The 18,562-nt window shown below is 43.1% G+C and overlaps 1 long non-coding RNA gene across 1 annotated transcript; it reads left to right on the top strand.

Moving 5' to 3' along the window:
- The first annotated feature begins 986 nt into the window (after window positions 1-986).
- On the top strand, window positions 987-17,012 carry LOC118238678. Its single transcript, XR_004769580.1, has 4 exons — window positions 987-2,806; window positions 6,708-6,835; window positions 10,479-10,668; window positions 16,570-17,012. It is a non-coding gene; the product is annotated as an uncharacterized LOC118238678 (long non-coding RNA).
- The last annotated feature ends 1,550 nt before the right edge of the window (window positions 17,013-18,562 follow it).

Raw genomic sequence — 18,562 nt, forward strand, 5'->3', positions numbered from 1 at the left:
TCAAGTTTCCACCTCTGAAAAGTGATTGGGGTAGCTGCAGTGCTGGGAAAAGATTCTGGAGGCCTGAGCTTCTGGAGGGTCTTAATTTGGGGGCTTGTCTGGGATTTTCGACCACCCCTCACCTTAAATGATCTTGGAGGTAAGGTAGAGCGTGCAACCTATATGTTTGATAATGTGTCATGTTATGTCTCTTGCTGTTTTGTTGGTTTGGCCCATGACTTGGATTTAATCTGTGCCTGCACAGGCCTTGTATTTGGTAATTTGGACCACAAGGGAAGACAGACGTGTCCTGAGAAGCCCTTGGTCCTACCCTGGATGAAAGTCCAAGGGTTTATAATTTTTGTTTGGTGCCATGTCTGTAATTTGGTCTGCTGTGCTGTTTGTCCTGTCTGTTGTATCTGTCCTGTTGTTCTTGTCATTTGTGTCAATCTCAGTTCTCCCCATGGGGCTATCTATCTGACCCTAGTCTGTGTTACTGTGCTGTCTGCCCAAGTTTCACATTGGTGCTGTGTGTTTGTTCTTCTTTGTCTCAGTGCTGTGTTTGTAGTTTGTTTGTCTGTTTGTCTTGTCTTGACAGAGAATGACTTGGGACAGAATCTACCAGGACAGACCCCTTCCCTTTGAAAAACAGAGACTTTCCTGCTGCAGTGGCTCCAGGTAGGAAGTTACAGCCTGGCAGAGGATAGTACATTCTGGCTCCTTGCAGCCAAGACATACTTTGCCTAAGAGCAGCCTGCACTGCCAGCCTCCAGGTGGCCTAGGAGTGGTCACCATGGCTTCTTGGGAGAGGCAAAAGCCTGCTAAAGGCAGGCATTCAGAGCGGGCCAATGGGGGGGGGCTTGATGCAGGAGCTGCCCATAGTGGGACTCGCCTCGCCTCGCCTCGCCTCGCCCCTCCCTCCCTGTAGGAGGACAATGGCCTGCTGGCATGTGGCATGTGCACGGTGCAGGCATCCTTCACACAGGCATCTGTCTATGGCGGGTACATGGGTAACAAGCCGCTGGAGAAAGATGCCTGTGGGGCATGTACCAGGCTGACCTAATGGCAAGTGCCTCCAAGTCTAAGTGCGCCCAGCTGGCCATCCGTTCCTGGAAAGCTGAGGTCCAGGCAGGTCTAGCAGCAGGCAGGGCCCAAGTGAGCTCAGAGGGTCTGTGACTGCTGGAGGGAGGGACGCCATCAGTGTTGCTGATCCACCCAGGGAATGTGCCCCAGTGTTGCCCCTGCACTATTGCCCAGTGGAGTGCAGAGAGGCTCAGGGAAAGGTAATTCGGGATTTAAAAAAAATAAAAAGATAAGGCATTCACTCAGGCACCCCTGAGTGAGAGTCACTGATAAGAGGGGAAAAGAAAGAGACAAAGAGAAAAAGAGAGGTTTGTCTAAGATAGGGATGTCTGAGGGAATCAGAGAAAAAGAGTAAGGTAAAAAAAAAAATTTAAAGAGGATCAAAGAAAGCCATAAAAGTGTCAGAGAAGAAAGTAAACTGTTTGCTATGGGCTCTCATATCTACAAATACTAAATTTATAATGGTAATATAGGCTAAATTTTTGTAACCATACCAGGTTAATTCTGTTTAAAGTTTTGTTTATGTCCCAAAAGAAAATTATATATACTTGTTAAAAGGTTCTATCTATGTTTTCTGGTATAAAAGTGAATTCTGTTACAAGCATGAAGCTAAAACAAAAATGGTTTAAATATTTTTGCTGTCTAATGCTAACAGCAGCCAATCATTTAGCGATACAGCTCAGAATTTATCTCTGAGCTCTAGTCATTAAATTTGGGTTAACAGGAATTCAGGTGTCTTTCTAGTAAAGATGGTATTAAAACTGTTTTATGGTTAAATCTGACAAAAATTAAAACTAGCTAAAAAGTTAAAACTAGGAACACTGGGAATTGACAAATTTAATAATCACCCAGGTGATAATGGTTTTAAACACATCAAGGGTGCTTTATTTTTGATATTATTTCAAAAAGACATTAAAAGATTTTTAATTGTTCAAATTTATAAGGTTATAAGATATTTATGCTTATGTTATATTGTTAATGTTTGTGCTTAAATCAAAGAGCTAAAATTTAAGATCACAGCCATAAGTTCCATATGCTAACAAAAAAAAATGAGCTGTTTACTCCTTATGGTACAGTAAGACAATGACCAAAGTTTAACAAAGGGCTTAAAATAACTTCGAAGGCCATGGGTCTCAATTCTTTGGAGGTTTAAAAACAAAACTCCTTTATATGGGTAGCCTAGAACCACCTGTAAGTCAGATGTTTACATTGATAACAACAGAAAAATTTTGTAATAGAGATTAAAGCATTACATTTTTAAAGATAAACCTGACAATATAAAGTCTTAGTTTTATAAAAGCTACTAACATGTTGTAAGATGTTAAGAAATACAAGTTACTAGCCATCCTTATAAATAAACAAGCTTGTTGATTATGGTCAAGATAAGTACTAATGATTAGTAACAGTGATAAACCTGATTCAGTCCCCTGTATATGTTTTCAAAGGTTAAGCTTAGTACAAGTAACTGAAAACAGAGTTGTCAGATTTACCTAGGCAGACTTCTAACACTACAGAGATTTGCAGAATATGGCATTTAAAGTGCTAACTAAAAGGCTTATCATATCAGACAGAGAATTCCAGATCCTGACAGTGACTCAAGGTCTCTAAAGAAGATTATGGGGCTCCATGGACTGTGACAATGCTGACCAGTGAGCATGCTGCCAGGCATGATGGGGATCAGACTGTGGACAGGCTACAGGACACTGGAGAATTGATTGCACCATTTTTGCCTAGACAAATTAAGGTCAGTCTTTTCCATGTCCCTCTTCCACAGAGAGAAAAGACTCTCACTTTATGAACCTGGCAAAGATTTACTTCTGCCCACAACACAATTGAGACTTGGGTATGGCTAACTTTATATGGACTGGACCCTATTATTTTTTAATAGATTCAAAAGTTACACAGAATTTATCCTTCTGAGATCTCTGATAGTATTAATGATTAGACTCGCTATAACTTTGTCAGCTTGGCAACATCAGTCAGCCTTGATATAGCTCCTAAATAAGGATCTGAAAAAATAAAGACATATAAGTCTTAATGCTATAAAAATAGTTTAAAATATAAAAGTACAGAGATTAATATTTAATAAAATTTGATAAGCTGGTAGAGCGGGGGCTACCAACTGTTCAGTCACAAGCTCAAGGTTTTAAGATTTATTTTGGTTGCCATCTAAGTATAAACGTAAAGGGCTTTTCATCAGGCCTAAGGCACCCCTGTTCAATCTCTACCTGGATCTCCCAGGACAGAAGAAAAACGTACAAACTTCTAACCAAATCTGTAGTTTTTTCTATAACTCAAAGGTATAAGTATATTCCTACTGTTTTACAAATACCCAATATCTGCTTTTTTCTGTAATATGGATTTCAATACAGATTGGTAATGATAAAATGTCTAGAACTTTTATGTCCTATTATATAATAAAGTTCATATAAGCTTCAGAGGATCAAAAGTCATAAAGCTTGTATCCACTTCTCACAGGTAAAAAGGACTCCAGCAACTTTTGTTATCCCATTTATTTGTTCCTGAGGATGGGATTTTCTCCCTTGTCTTGGAACTCCTGTCCTTCTTGATCACTAAAAATACGGGCCTAAGAGTTCCAAATATATAAGTTTTAACTTCTGTTCCCAGCATAAACATGTCTCAACAGATTTCCACTTCTGGCAGACAAATATCAGTTGCTGACTACAGCCTGCTCCTAAAGACTGCAAACCCTAGACTTGCTGTGGATGTGAACCAGTTCAGCTAATGTGGACACCCCCTGTCTCTGCAACAGAGTCTGCCAACCAGAAGCTCCTGATAGATTCCCCATTGCCTAAATTCCATTTTTTGCTTTTGACTAGCATTTCAGCCTCCTTGGGTACCTAACTTCATCCCAAAGTCAGCAGGAAATAGCATGGAAAAAGGATATGCCACCCATTTTCCCTGGTTAAAATGCTAAGTCAAAAGGAACTCCCTTACATGGGGAAATGCCAATATCTCTCACTCCCTGATGGGAGCGCTGGAGAGACAGCAACCACCTTAGTTTCCACTTCAACAGGGACCCTGTTCATACTCCTCCTGCTCCTGACATTAAGCACCTGTCTCCTCAACAGGTTCTTACAGTTCATATGTGAGACTATCCATCACTCAGGCCCTCGTCCTTACTCCACAGTATCAAGCCATACTGAACATTGAGGTCCCCTGAGGTTTTAAGATTAAAACCTTGCAAAAGAAAAAGGAGGGAATGAAAGACTTAAAAATTAGCAAAGAAATATAGCCCAGATAAGGAAACTCTCCAAACTGAATGTAGGGCAGCCTAACCCAGAAATTAAGGACACTACTATGACTTAGTGCCTGGAATTTACCAGCTTACAAGGAGAGCTGGGAATCAGATGGCCTCCTGACCCACCATTTGTAAAACCTGCAGACCTCAGGATATGCTTATCTTGCCTGAGCAAATGGTAGCTCTCTCTTTGTTTCATAGGGACCCTTAATTGTTAATTATTGACATATTGGCCAGTGGGGCAATCTGTTTCCTTCATGAGCCCCTCGGGGAGGGTGGCCATCTGAGAATTCTTGGTACCCAGTTATCTTATGGTCTTGTAAGGGAGTAATTGCTGGTGGCTGGTAAATTCCAGACACTAAGTCATAGTAGTAGCCTTGGTCAGTTTCTGGGCTATATTTCTTTCCTAATTTTTAAGTCTTTCAATATAAGCACAAATTTTTTCTCCATTTTTTATTTGAATAAGAGACAAGATTGTTTTACATGTCAATCCCAGTTCCTCTGCCTCCCTTGCGTCCCCCTCAAATAACACCCTACCTATCCCATTCCCTTTGTGCTCCCCAGGAAGGGTGAGGCCTTCCATAGGGGGTCTTCAGAGTCTGTCATATACTTTGGGATAGGGCCTAGGACCACCACTGATGTGGGAAGTGCTTCTGTGTATGTGTTTGCCTTACTAGATGATAAAATACTGTTTGGCCAATGAGACAGCAAGTTAGACATGACTAGGAGTTAAAGAGGATTCTGGGAAATGTAGTAGAGAAGTGGTGATCCAGGCAGGAAATGGCATAGCAAGGAGACTCATATTTAAGCCAGGAGACACTGGAAGTGTCTCTTTTTCCCCTTTGCCTCCTCCAGTGTCGCCATGTGAGCCACCAGCAAGAGAGGGCAGCAGGGAAAGACATCCTCTATAAGATAAGTCTCATTAAATATATAGATTTATGATAATTATGAATGAGCTAGCAGATGAGAAATCCTAGTCATTGGCCAAGCAGCATTTGAACCTAGTACAAGTTTCTGTGTATTAATTTGGGTCCTAACTCGGGTGGGCGGATGACATAAAGCACACATGTGGAGGTGGGGTTCAGCGGCTTTTGACGGAAAGATTTATCGTAACACACCACCTTTTGTCTAGGCTCAGGGAGTATCCTTCTATGTGGAATGGGTTCCTAAAGTCTATCCCTATGCTAGGTATAAGTACTGATCTTCTACAAAAGGCCCCATAGATTTCGAAAACTCCTCACTCACACCCACATTCATGGGTCTGAATCAGTTCATATGCTGGTTTCCCAGGTATCAGTCTGGGAACCAAGAGTCCCTGTTTTTCAGGTCCAGTTGTTTCTGTGGGTTTCATCAACCTGGTCTTGGCCCCTTTGCTCATGACTTCTCATTCTCTGCAACTGGATTCCAGTTCAGTTCAGTGTTTAGCTGTGGGTGACTTCTTCCACTCCCACCAGCTGCTGAGTGAAGGCTATAGGATGGCATATAAGACAGTCATCAATCTCATTATCAGGGGAGGGCATTTAAGGTAGCCTCTCCTCTATTGCTTAGATTGTTAGTTGGTGTCATAGTGGTAGATCTACATACATTTCTCTAGCACGTGATTTCTCTTTGAACCTAAATTGGCTCCCTGTTTTATGGTATCTCTTATCTTGTTCTCCTCTATTCTTCCCATAACTCTAACTTCCTGATCCCTCATGTGTGCCTCACCCCTCCTCTTCTCCCTTTCTCATTCTCCTAGCTCCCTCTCCCCTCCCCTGATGCTACAAATTTGCACAGGAGATCTTGTCCCTTTCCCCTACTCTGGGGGACCATGAATGTCTCACTTAGAGTCCTCCTTGTTTCCTAACTTCTCTGGTGGTGTGGATTGTGGGCTACTAATCCTCTGCTCTATGTGTAAAATCTATGTATGAGTGACTGCATACCCTGTTTGTCTTTTTGTGACTGGGTTACCTAGCTCAGAATGGTTTCTGTGGAGGACCTCTGGGAGTCTGCTTTTCTTCTCTTATCTAAGGTTGATCCCCAATACCTTTGGGGAGCTACTGGTTGCCTCAGTGCCAGGTGCTATTTCTTTGTTTTCCCTATTCTTACAAGGCCTGTTTACAAAATCTACAGAGTATCTGCATATTGCCAGAGGCTTAAGAGCTTGGACCTTGATCTGAGTTACTGCCCAGCATTGGTGGCCCATGCCTTTAATCCCTGCACTCTGGAGGCAAAGGCAAGTCGATCTCTATGAGTTTGAGGCTAGCCTGGTCTCCAGAGCGAGTGCCAGGATAGGCTCTAAAAGCTACACAGAGAAACCCAGTCTCAAAAAACCAAGAGAGAGAGAGAGAGAGAGAGAGAGAGAGAGAGAGAGAGAGACCGTCTATATTTATTAAATCTGCAGATGCCTTGCTGGAACCCTTAAGAAGTAACGAAGGGCAATACATAGTGAAGGTCCTCCCTGAGATCCAGAAAGAAGGGAATATACACTGACAGATCACCCAGATCACCTGTGGAATGGCCAGCATCAAGGTAGGAATGGGTTTATTTATATGGTTGCCTCTGTAAGACCCCCAGAAGCTCAGGCCTCCAGGATCTTTTTCCAGGACCACGGCCACCCCAATCACCTTTCAGAGGTGGAAACTTGATGCAAACAGCAAGAGGCTTTAATGAAAGGTGGACATTTGTATAAACAGGCTCTCTCAGCATGCAGGCTAGAGAACAGCATCGTCCCCCAGGCACAGGTGTTTTAAAAGGCAAAAACCACAAGCTTAGGGAGGGGCCTAGACTCTGTGTCTCTTGAGTACCTGACCAGAGTCATGGATTCCTAGGAGGCCCTTTGTCTTGAGGACAGGGCTGGCAATCAGATGGCATCCTTACCCACCAGTTTTAAAACCTACAAACCTCAGGATGTGCTAACTAATCTAGCCTAAGCAAATGGTAGCTATCTCTTTGTTTCATATGGACCCTTAATTGTTAATTATTGACAGTGGGGCAATCTGTTTCCTTCATGAGCCCTCGAGGAGGGTGGCCATCTGGGAATTCTTGGTACCCAGTTGTCTTATGGCCTTGTAAGGGAGTAATTGCTGGAAGCTGGTAAATTCTAGACACTAACTCATAGTAGTGGCCTTGGTCAGTTTCTGGGTTAGGATGCCCTACTTTCCTTTTGGAGAGTTTTCTTATCTCGGCTATATTTCTTTGTTAATTTTTAAGTCTTTCACCTCAACTCCTCAGAGAGTTAGGCTGGTAAGGTACTGTAATGGTGCCTCAGCTGACTAAGGAGCTGGATTAGAAATGGAGTAGCCCTGTCTCAAAAAGAAATTAAAAAAAAAAAAGAAAAATATAAAAATAAAAATATATAGAAAAATGAGAAAAATTGAGCAATAGGAAATAAAAATGATGTGGATGTGTTTATTGGGATTTGTTTAGATAATAGACCAATAGAAACTTCAGTTAAAAATATGTTGTTCCTTTAGAGACAGCAAGGCATAGGGAGGAAGAAATAGAAAGAGCCTTCCAGAGGTTGCTTTGGAAATGGTCAGGAAGGGAACCGGGTCAGACAGAGTACAAACAGAAGAGAAAATAGGGAACCGGGTTGTGCTGGAGATGAAGGAGAAGAAAGCAGCCTAATCCACAGAGGGCAGAAGGCATGCTATAGGCCAAGGTCAGAATTTGGAAAACTTGCAGCCTTGGGAAATGCCACTGTTGCTGATGTCAGTCAAATGTATAAAAATGCTATTAATACAGCTAGTCAGAAACTGTTTTAAGATCTTATGGAGAAAGAAAGGCAACATAGGTAAATTTGGATCTGTTCAAATTTTGGATACTCATAATTCAAGAATTGGCTGTAACTGCTGTTGTGCCAGGTTTGCAGAGCCCAGAGACTAACCCAAGGGGTAGACACTCTGATACAAAAGCAAAAGGTTTTTTTTTTTTTTTTTTTTATTTCAAGCTGGCCAGCTAGGATCTCACTGCATGGTGGGTAAATGAGATTCCACCCAGCCAAAAAGAGAAGCTTTTAAAGGGGGAGACCATAAGGTTGAAGGCCACAAATTACAGAGTTTCCATGGTTACTTAAGGTCATACAAAGTACAGAGTTAGTCACTAACCATACATTTTAAGGGAGATAAATTTGACTGAGATAAGACAGGGCTTGGGCTTGCAAGGTTACAGATTTGCCATGTCTGTCAGCTATTCCCTGGGCTGGGGGATCTTTATGACAAGCAATTAGCAAAGGAATGTTAACAGGAGTCATGGACAGTTACCTCTCCTTCTCTGAGAGCAGGGGATCAGGCACCGGTCATGACACTCATGATTTAAGGGGTTAAATTTTCATTAGACTTTCCCTTTCAGGGCCTAAGTTTTAAAACTTTTGTTAATTTGAATTTTTGGTTCCTCAACCAGAGATTTCAATTAGGGATTTTTCAGTTCAACAAACTGATCATAACCTAGGCAAAAGGAGAAATGTGAGATGTATACAAGTTATGAATGTTTGATGTGACCACATCTGAATGTTTGATATATGTATGATTGTGAATGCATGAATGCTGACAAACGAAACTGCGTAAATTGCCTTGAATACGATTTGTCTCAGATATAGTAAAATAGCTACCAAAATTGCTTTAATTATAGTCAATAAGAGCATCAAATTGGTCAGTCAATGTCTTAACAGGTGAGGTTGATGATTTGAGTCCTCAAAGTCAGTTGGTGGAAAAATAACAGAAGCCTATAGTGTTGATTTAGGGGCAGGGGAAATCTATGGATGATTATATGGAATTTGGCAGAGGAGAACATACAGATATCCTCTTAAATTTTTATAGTGGTAAAGGAAAATCTAGAAAGTAAGTGTTGATACATGATTTGATAAAGGTTTTTGAGAAAAAGCCTCAGGAGATAGCTGCCTGTTAGATTCTCAGCCTGAGTGTGTCAGCTAAGATGCAAATGAGGCCTTGTCAGCTATGAGAGCTTCAAAGGTTAGATCAATAAAGACTGCTCAGAAACTTCATATAAATCTCAAAAGTTGTTTGGGACATGTGTAATATTCTAAAGAAATTAGGCTTAAAAATAAAATTAGAAAGGATAGTTTACAACCTTTGATTTCTTTTAAAAGAAATTGTTAAAAAATATTTTAGGGTAACACTTCCTTCTTTTGGGGGCATCTAATGATGATTTAAAACCTTTAAATGATATTCTAAAAGAGTTGGTCATCCCAATTCACCCAGACAGCTAACTAGAGGGTAAGCAAATTTTCTATTGTTAGAGTTTGTTTAATCCAGCATCAGCAGATACTGTATTAACAATGCAAAGCCATGGGATACTTATTTGCTCCCCACAAAGTATAGGCAGACTTCTGTTCTGTGGCAGGAGGGACCATTACTATGGTCACACCTACCTGTCTCACCAGCCAAAGTATTAAACCCTTATTTTAAGGCAATAGCCTGCATAATGTACAAATGCTATATGAAATGTAGACTGTATTTTGGCAAATGATAACATGTCCCTTACACCAAGAAACAGGTTATTAGTTGTCTCAAAATAATGATTTATTGAGCAATTGTTTTTGCTAAATTTTCAAAGAAAATTGAAAATCAGTTTCCAACTCATGGGCTGTTGCATTTTATGCTAATGAAACCTTTCAGATTCCCAAAATAGTAAGGAGCAGTCCCATGAAAATACTATGTCAGTGTTTACTAATGGTTCTTCTGATAGAAGAGCAGCTTATTTTATTAATGGTAAAAATATACAGGACAGAGGGCCCCAAACACAGCTCAGAGAACCAAGTTATGGGCTGTTACAATAGTCTCTCAGCATCTAATAATATGATTCATTTAATTTATGTACTAAGAATCATTATGTTTTTAAGGCTCTTTAAATTATGGAGGCAATTGAATACATACAGACTATTACGATTGTAAGAACAATACACCTGGATGACCCTGACCCCGCCCCCTAACAACAGGGCACTCACCCGCCATGCATTGCCACCTGTGAGGACTCTTATGCAAAACCCCAGTGTGCATATGCAACTTCCCCTTTAAAAGGTCCTGCCGCCCATCCCTCTCTCTCTTCCTTTTGGCTCCTCTTGGGTTGGCTGACTACCCATCCCCTCACCCCCCCTTTCTGGCAAATAAACTCCATGTAAGTTGTTCATCCATTGTTCCTTTCTTTATATCAGCAGCTGCAGCTTAAACAAAAGAATAACATTTTGGCACCTGGACGTGGAAAGGCTCTGCCCTTATACCTTCTCCCGAGGCCCGTTGGCGGGCGTGTGTTAGGTCAAGGGTACCCTTAACACACGGATAGACAACCCATGTTCCATCTCACTGGTTTGCTGGGACTCTTCATACAACACCAGACCCAATTCGGTAAGGCTACCCCTTTCAGTCAGCGTAAATGTCTCCCTGAACCCGAGGGACAGGCCGTTGATCTTCTGGCACCCCTCTGGTGTTCTTGGAGGCGGGGAAGCACCCGGCCACAATCTTCATGGTCATGGCCGACCCCCTTCGCTGACAATCGCTCTTGACTTACTTCCTACGGGTGGTCCCATCAGTAGCTGCTTGCTCCCTAGGTGGTTAGTCACTGTGGGACTGTTGGGTTCTTCTGTTTTCTTTTTGTTCTTTGGGACTGCTGAGTCCCTATTCAGACCCAGGGTCTATCGGGCTCCCCCCCCCCCCCCCCCCCCCCCCCCCACCCCTCGGGCTGACGAGCATTCAGAGAGGGGCTTTTACCGGTTTTGAACTTGTTCACCCATGGGGAAATAAGCCAACTAAGGAAATAAGCCCATCCACACCGCTGGGATGTCTTTTAGAGAACTTAAAACCCTTGCACCTCATACTGTTCGTTAAGGCATCCAGACTCACATATCTCAGTACTAAAAATGGCCGAGGTATTCCTTAGAGAACCAGTCTCACTGGCCCCCAAACGGGACACTGAACCCCGAGGTTTTGCAGGATTTCTCTAACTTCTGTCAGCAAACCAGAAGATGGAAGGAGTTACCTTATGTACAGGCTTTTTTCTATCTATCTGCTAAACACTCTCTCTCTCCCTCCTCATCCCCAATTCTTCTGGCTATGGAATTTAAGCCCGAATTAAATCTTATAGACTTGGATCCAGCTGATGAACCTCCACTGGTTCGCCTCCACCCTCCAACTGAGCCCTCTAAAGCCTCTACTAAGATCCTTGAACCTTCTATCTCCTCTTCTGCCTCAACCGTCCCTGCTCCAGCTTCCTCTGACTCAGCCCCTTCCAAACACCCACCCCTGACTCCCACCTTCACCCCTCCTACTACTCGATCTTGAATGGGATCTCGATCTACCAAAGCCGATCCGGCCACTAACCTCTCCTTGCATGAGGTAGCCGGTGTGGACGGCGTGGTTAGAGTTCACGTTCCTTCCCACTGTCAGAGCTCTCTCAGATTCAGCACAGATTAGGATCCTATACCTCTAACCCCACTGCCTTTATAAAGGAATTTCAGTACATTGCACAGTCTTATAGTCTTACTTTTCATGATATCTTCATGATTTTAAGTAACAACTTACTACATGAGGAGCACCATCGAGTTTGGAATTATGTGAGGTCATGTGCAGATGAGATACATCAAACTCAGCCAACTCACCCTACTGGGAATGACGCTGTCCCAGAGAAGGAACCACACTGGGATTATAACACCCCAGGTCGTATTTTGGCTAGAGATCAGTTTGTAAATTGCCTCATGTCTGGTCTCCGTAAGGCTGCCCTAAAGCCCATAAATTATGATAAGCTCCTAAATATAGTTCAGGACAAATCAGAGAATCCCTCCCAATTCCTACAGCATCTTAAACAGGCCTTTTTACAGTATACTAACCTAGACCCTGAGACGCTAGAGGGAAGGCAACTTCTCATGACATACTTTTCCGCTCAGAGCTGCCCTGACATTAGAGCTAAACTTAAAAATTTGGAGAAAGGACCCCTAACTCCACAGGATGAGGCCCTAAGAGTGGTGTTTAAGGTGTACCATGGGAGAGATAACCAGATCCTTAAGCATAGATACCAGATGCTAGCTGAAGCTGTCCAACACGCCTCAGCATCTGTCTGGGATCCATTGCCCTTCAGGGCCAGAGGACCGCAGCATCCATGCTTCCAGTGTGGTCAGAAAGGGCACTGGGCCCGCGGTTGCCCGAACCCCCAAGCACCACACAAGCCATGTCCTAGATGCCAGGAAGTAGGCCATTGGTCCTAGTGTCCCAGTGTCCCATGTGACAAGAGGACATCAAACACAGATGGCCTTCCAGTTGATCTCTTAGCCCTGGCTATGGATGAGGACTATGAATGATGGGGCCCAGGCTCTCTTGACCTGACCACCGTCATCTCTGAAAGGGAGCCCTGGGTGGACATTAAAGTATCAGGGCGGTCTATCTCTTTCCTTTTGGACCCCGGTGCCACATACTCAGTCCTAAAGGAGTTTTGGGGACCCACCTCCCCTTCTCGTCTTCCTATTATCGGGGTAGGAGGACAGCCTTACTTACCTCAGTGGACTCCACCACTTAGCTGTATTTTTAGGGGAATTCCCCTTACTCATTCATTTTTGGTTATACCGACTTGTCTGGTGCCTTTACTAGGGAGGGACCTTCTAGCTAAGGTAGGAGCTTCTATTTCTTTTGCTCCCCACATTCGCCTAACTCCAGACTCGCCAGAGGCTCCCCTCCTCCTCCTCCTCCTAGCTACTCACCCTACAGGTTCCAGCATGTCATTTCCTTTACCAGCCTCTCAGGTAGACACCAAGGTCTGGGACACCCAGAACACCACCCCCCCATTGTCATTCAGTTACAGGACCCCTCTAGGTACATTACTCAAGTTCAGTACCTACTCCCACTCCAGAGCCTTAAGGGACTTAAACCTATTATCCTGACCTCCTAAGGAAAAAGCTACTTTGTCCTACCTCCTCCCCCTTTAACACCCTTATGCTGGCAGTAAAAAGACCTAATGGGACTTTTCGTCTGGTTCAGGACCTCCAGCTCATTAACTCTGCAGTAGTGCCTCTCCATCCTGTGGTTCCTAACTCTTACACACTCCTCTCTACTATTCCCCCAGGGAGGTCTCACTTCTCAGTTTTAGACCTTAAGGATGCCTTTTTCTCTATACCCCTCCACACCCAGTCTCAAAATATCTTTGCTTTCACCTGGACTGATCCAGATACTCATGTTTCCACTCAGCTCTCCTGGACTGTCCTACCTCAGGGCTTCCAGGACAGCCCACACCTTTTTGGTCAGGCCCTGGCTTCTGACCTGCTATCTCTGTCATTCCCTAAATCCAAGTACATACAGTATGTAGATGATATTTTACTTTGTAGCCCCTTCTTGGAAGTTAGCCGGACTGACACTTCCACCCTCCTAAATTTCCTGTCTAGCAGGGGTTACAGAGTCTCACCTTCTAAGGTTCAATTGTCTACTCCTCAGGTCACCTATTTGGGACCAACCATTACCCCAACCCACAAAGCTATTACTGTAGACAGGAAAAACTTAATCGGATCTCTTGCAGTTCCTTCTACTAAAGAGGAGATTTTATTATTTCTGGGAATAGCTGGCTTCTTATGTACCTGGATCCCCTCTTATTCCCTCCTTGCCCGCCCCCTTTATGAGGTGGCTCTCAGACCTCCACATGAACCCCTCCTTAACCCTGTTACTAAGCCCTTTCAGAGACTTAAACAGGCTCTCCTGAAAGCCCCTGCTCTTCATCTACCAGATTTAACTCGTCCTTTCTCCCTCTATGTAACAGAAAAAGAAGGATTTGCACTTGGAGTTTTAGGTCACCAGCTAGGACCTTCCTTTGCACCTGTAGCTTATCTGTAGAAGAAGCTAGACCTAACTACTCAAGGATGGGCATCCTGCATATGCACTTTAGCAGCTGCTGAGCTTCTTATCCGTGAGTCAAAGAAATTAAACTTTGGGTCACCCATCACTGTCTTCTCCCATCACTACCTGTCCCATCTCCTAACATATAGAGGCTTACAAACTCTACCTCCTTCCTGAGTTCTTTCCCTCCAGGTGGCATTAGTAGAAGATGCCACGCTTACTTTCCAATCTTGCCCACCCCTTAATATCTCAAAACTTCTACCTCAACCTAATGCTAACTATTCTCCAGCTCATTCCTGCATTGAAACCTTGGAGGAACTATTGCTCCATCCTTCACACATACAGGAGGGCACACTACCTCAGGCCACCTATACCTAGCACACAGATAGCAGCTCTTTTTTACATGGGAGGACCCGTAAAGCGGGCTATGGCATAGTGTCAGACACCAGGGTGGTGGAAGCACAGGCACTTCCTGCCCACACTACTAACCAACAGGCTGAATTAATAGCCCTCACCCGTGCCTTCCAATTGGCACAGGGACATTCTCTAAATGTTTACACAGACTCTAAATATGCTTTTCATATCCTCCTGTCCCATGCAGCTATTTGGAAGGAACGTGAGCTATTTACTACAAGAGGAGGATCCATAGCTAACTCAGGTTATATTATGGCCATGCTAAAGGCCTCTCACCTCCCCAAAGCTATAGGAATTATTCACTGTCGGTCACACCAGACTGACAGCTCCTTTATCTCTAGGGGCAACAACTGGGCTGATAGAGCAGCTAGGGCTGCAGCCCTCCAAGGCCTAGATCTACCTCACCCACCACAGGGAATCCATAAACTACAACCCACATCCTCACAGCCACCTCCTGACATGAGACAAATTCTGTCCTACTTACACCAGCTTTTCCACCCTAACATTAAGGCTCTTTCTCTGTTTGTCAAGGCTCACCTCAAACCTACTTCTGAGGACTTAAATTTCTTAAAAACTATCACTGCCTCCTGTAAAACCTGTCAGATGTCAAACCCTAACTCTAGGTATCATAGCTCCCCTTTTCCCACACACGAGGCTAGGGGCTCTCTCCCAGGGACTGACTGGCAACTTGACTTCACCCACATGCCCACAGTCAGGCGAGTTAAATACCTCCTGGTACTAGTGGATACTTTCTCAGGGTGGGTAGAAGCGCTTCCTACTACTAACAAGAAAGCTCAGACCATCTCTGACATCCTTCTCAGGGAAATTATCCCCCAGTTTGGGATTCCAGCCTCTCGTCAGTCAGACAACGGTCCTGAGTTTACCTCTCAGATCTCTCAAACCCTATCTAAAGATCTCAATATTCCTTGGCATTTTCATATTCCATACCACCCCCAGTCCTCAGGAAGGTGGAGAGAACTAACCATTCTTTAAAGACTGTTCTGGTTAAAATGTCACAGGAACTTCACCTTGACTGGGTAAAGCTTCTGCCTCTGGCCCTTTTCAGGCTAAGGGCTCTCCCTAACCAACCACTTTTCATTTCACCCTTTGAACTCATGTATGGGCCGCCAGCTCTAACACCTGGCCTCTCACCTAAACTCTCGACTCTCCCTGACCACCTGCTTACACCTTTACTTCATCATCTCCGTTCCCTCCTATGGGAATTTGCTGACCACTCTCTACCTCGACCATGTACTTCCAATTAACATAGGGGATCAAGTACTTCTTTCTCCTCCAGACCAGAGACCTGCCCCCTGCCCCTGTCTCCTAAATGGAAGGGCCCTTTCAAAGTAATTCTTGTCACTCCAACAGCAGCTAAACTTGAGGGCCTTCCCCACTGGATTCACTTATCCCACCTCAAGCCCTTTACTTCTCCACCTGAGACTCACCCTTCATACACAGTTTCTACAACAGGACCCTGTTCCCTTAGGTTTCAGAAGACACTGAAATCATCTATTTTGCCTCCTATTTCAGAAGAATAAGGCTCAATTTCTACAAGGCTGATTTAAACTTTCCTGCTTCTAATTACACTCTGCTCATCAATTTCCAAAGTATCCCACAATGACTTACTTAAATCTCTTAATCCAACCAATTAGCTCTTGTTACAGGAATGTCAGCCTAAAAGCCATAGATCTAAAGATACAAGGACCACCAAGTGTTTGTGCCTTCTGGTTAAAGGTAACCAGAAAGATTTCATACCACCTAGATATGATCTAATATGTCTAATCTTTATGTTTTCACAAATTTAAGGACTCTTATAAGTTCCAGGGAGCCGAATCAGATACAAACAGGTCAGATTCACTCCAGGTAATGTCCAACCTTTCCCGAGTCCCAATTTCCCTTCCCTCATCTTGGGACACCCCTCCCTCATCTTACAATCTTCCCCTCAAGTGACAGGACCTAAGAAAAAAAATTTTTTTTCTAAACATAACCTTGTCCTCTGCTCTTCGAACATCTTGCCAGGTCTAAAAGGCACCAGATAGTACCACATGGCCCAGACTACAATGAAACAACAATCAACCCCAGGACATGGCAGCACCCCAACCCTCCAAAGACAGTCAATGCCCCAGGCCAGCAGGAAGCAGCCTTGAGACATCTTCGCCCCTACTTCCCTAACCTGCCACGCCAAATTCTCCAACTTTTATAATAAACAGCTGGGATTGTAAGAACAATACACCTGGATGACCCTGCCCCTGCCCCCTAACAATGGGGCACTCACCCGCCATGCATTGCCACCTGTGAGGACTCTTACGCAGGTGCAAAACCCCAGTGCGCATATGCAATCTCCCCTTTAAAAGATCCTGCCACCCATCCCTCTCTTTCTTCCTTTTGGCTCCTCTTGGGTTGGCTGACTACCCATCCCCCCTCCCCCCCTTTCTGGTAAATAAACTCCACGTGGTTGTTCATCCATTGTTCTTTTCTTTATATCAGCAGCTGCAGCTTAAACAAAAGAATAACAACGATCAGCTTACAAATGTTATTTGTGCAAATTCAAAATGCTGTTCAGACCAATATCCCATTGCAATGAACATTTTTGGGGAGTGACTGACTGGAAAAAATGTATACTGTGTGACACACCACAGCTTCTCTGATGCCACTATGAACAGGGGTTGGAAAGACAGATGAGTGAGCTTGTTTTTGATTAGTTTGGGGCACAGGATGGAGGGGTGAGATAAGTATATGGAGGGACTGGGAAGTGAATAAGGTTGGAGTTAATGATGTAAAATTCCCAAAGAATCAAATAATTATGTTAAATATTTTTTTAAAAAATGTCACTGAGAGGAGATAGTTTTAGTTATCTTTGGCTTTGGAAGGTATTGCCTAATGGGGGATGTCCTTCTGTATGCTGCTTATTTATGTTTCTCTCATTTGTTTAATAATAAAATACTGATTGGCCAGTAGCAAGGCAGGAGTTATAGGCGGGGACACCAGAGAAGGCGTATTCTAGGAAGAAATGATGAAGAGAGAAGCCACCAGGGAGATACCATGTAGCTACTGGGAAGATAAGAATTTGGGAATTCTCTGGTAAGATAAGGCCATGTAGAAATATATAGATTAATAGTTATCAGTTAATATTTAAGAGAGAGCTACCCAATAAGAAGCCTAAACCATAGGCCAAGTAGTTTATAATTAATATAAGTCACTGTGTATTTATTTGGTGCTAACCAGCTGTGGGACCAGATGGAATGGAAACTCAGTCTACAGTGAACACCCTAACAGTAGTCATTTTTCTGACCAATTAATGAAGATTATGCTTCTAGATGGCTATAACCTATTAATTTCTTTAAGCATTTTTTGTTGTTGTTGTTTCTTCTTCTACACACATTTCAGCTCTGTGGTCAATTCTTCAGTTCTTAATTTTTGTGTGTGGGGGGAATGTGCAGTTTCCAGTGAGTGAGTGTGCACAAGTGTATGCAAGCACACAAGTATGCAAGGACATGTGAATCTGTACTTATATGACTATGAGACCAACATATCAGCCAAGAAAATCTAAGCTATCAGCAAAGGATGTTTTTGTGTATTTATGCAATCATTTCTTTTATCAAAGTTATGCAATGTTCAATGTATGAAACAACTAGTTCCTTGATTTGAATAGAATCAAATTTTTCAGTATTTTTTCTTTGAATTTTTGGTATATGGAAATTTGAAGTTCCATATAAAATTTTCATTGTTAGGAAGTGGAATTGAAAATTAATGTCCTTGGGTGAAGCTCAGTAGGAAAGTACTCACAGGCACATATGAATCCTTGGATTTGATTCCTAGCCTATAATGACAATAATTCTTCTAAGAAGCATTTCAAGGATTTAATTGGGAGAAGAATTTGCTCATATTATTGAAGAGGTTAAACTGAATTTGTATAAATGGAATAAAAAATATACTCTCCTTTAAATTTTAAGAAAGAACAATTTTTGTGCTTCATAAATCTATACAATCTGACTGAACACAAGCTTCCCTC

The sequence above is a fragment of the Cricetulus griseus genome, chromosome 4 (genome assembly GCF_003668045.3).
Source record: "Cricetulus griseus strain 17A/GY chromosome 4, alternate assembly CriGri-PICRH-1.0, whole genome shotgun sequence".
NCBI lineage: Eukaryota > Metazoa > Chordata > Mammalia > Rodentia > Cricetidae > Cricetulus > Cricetulus griseus.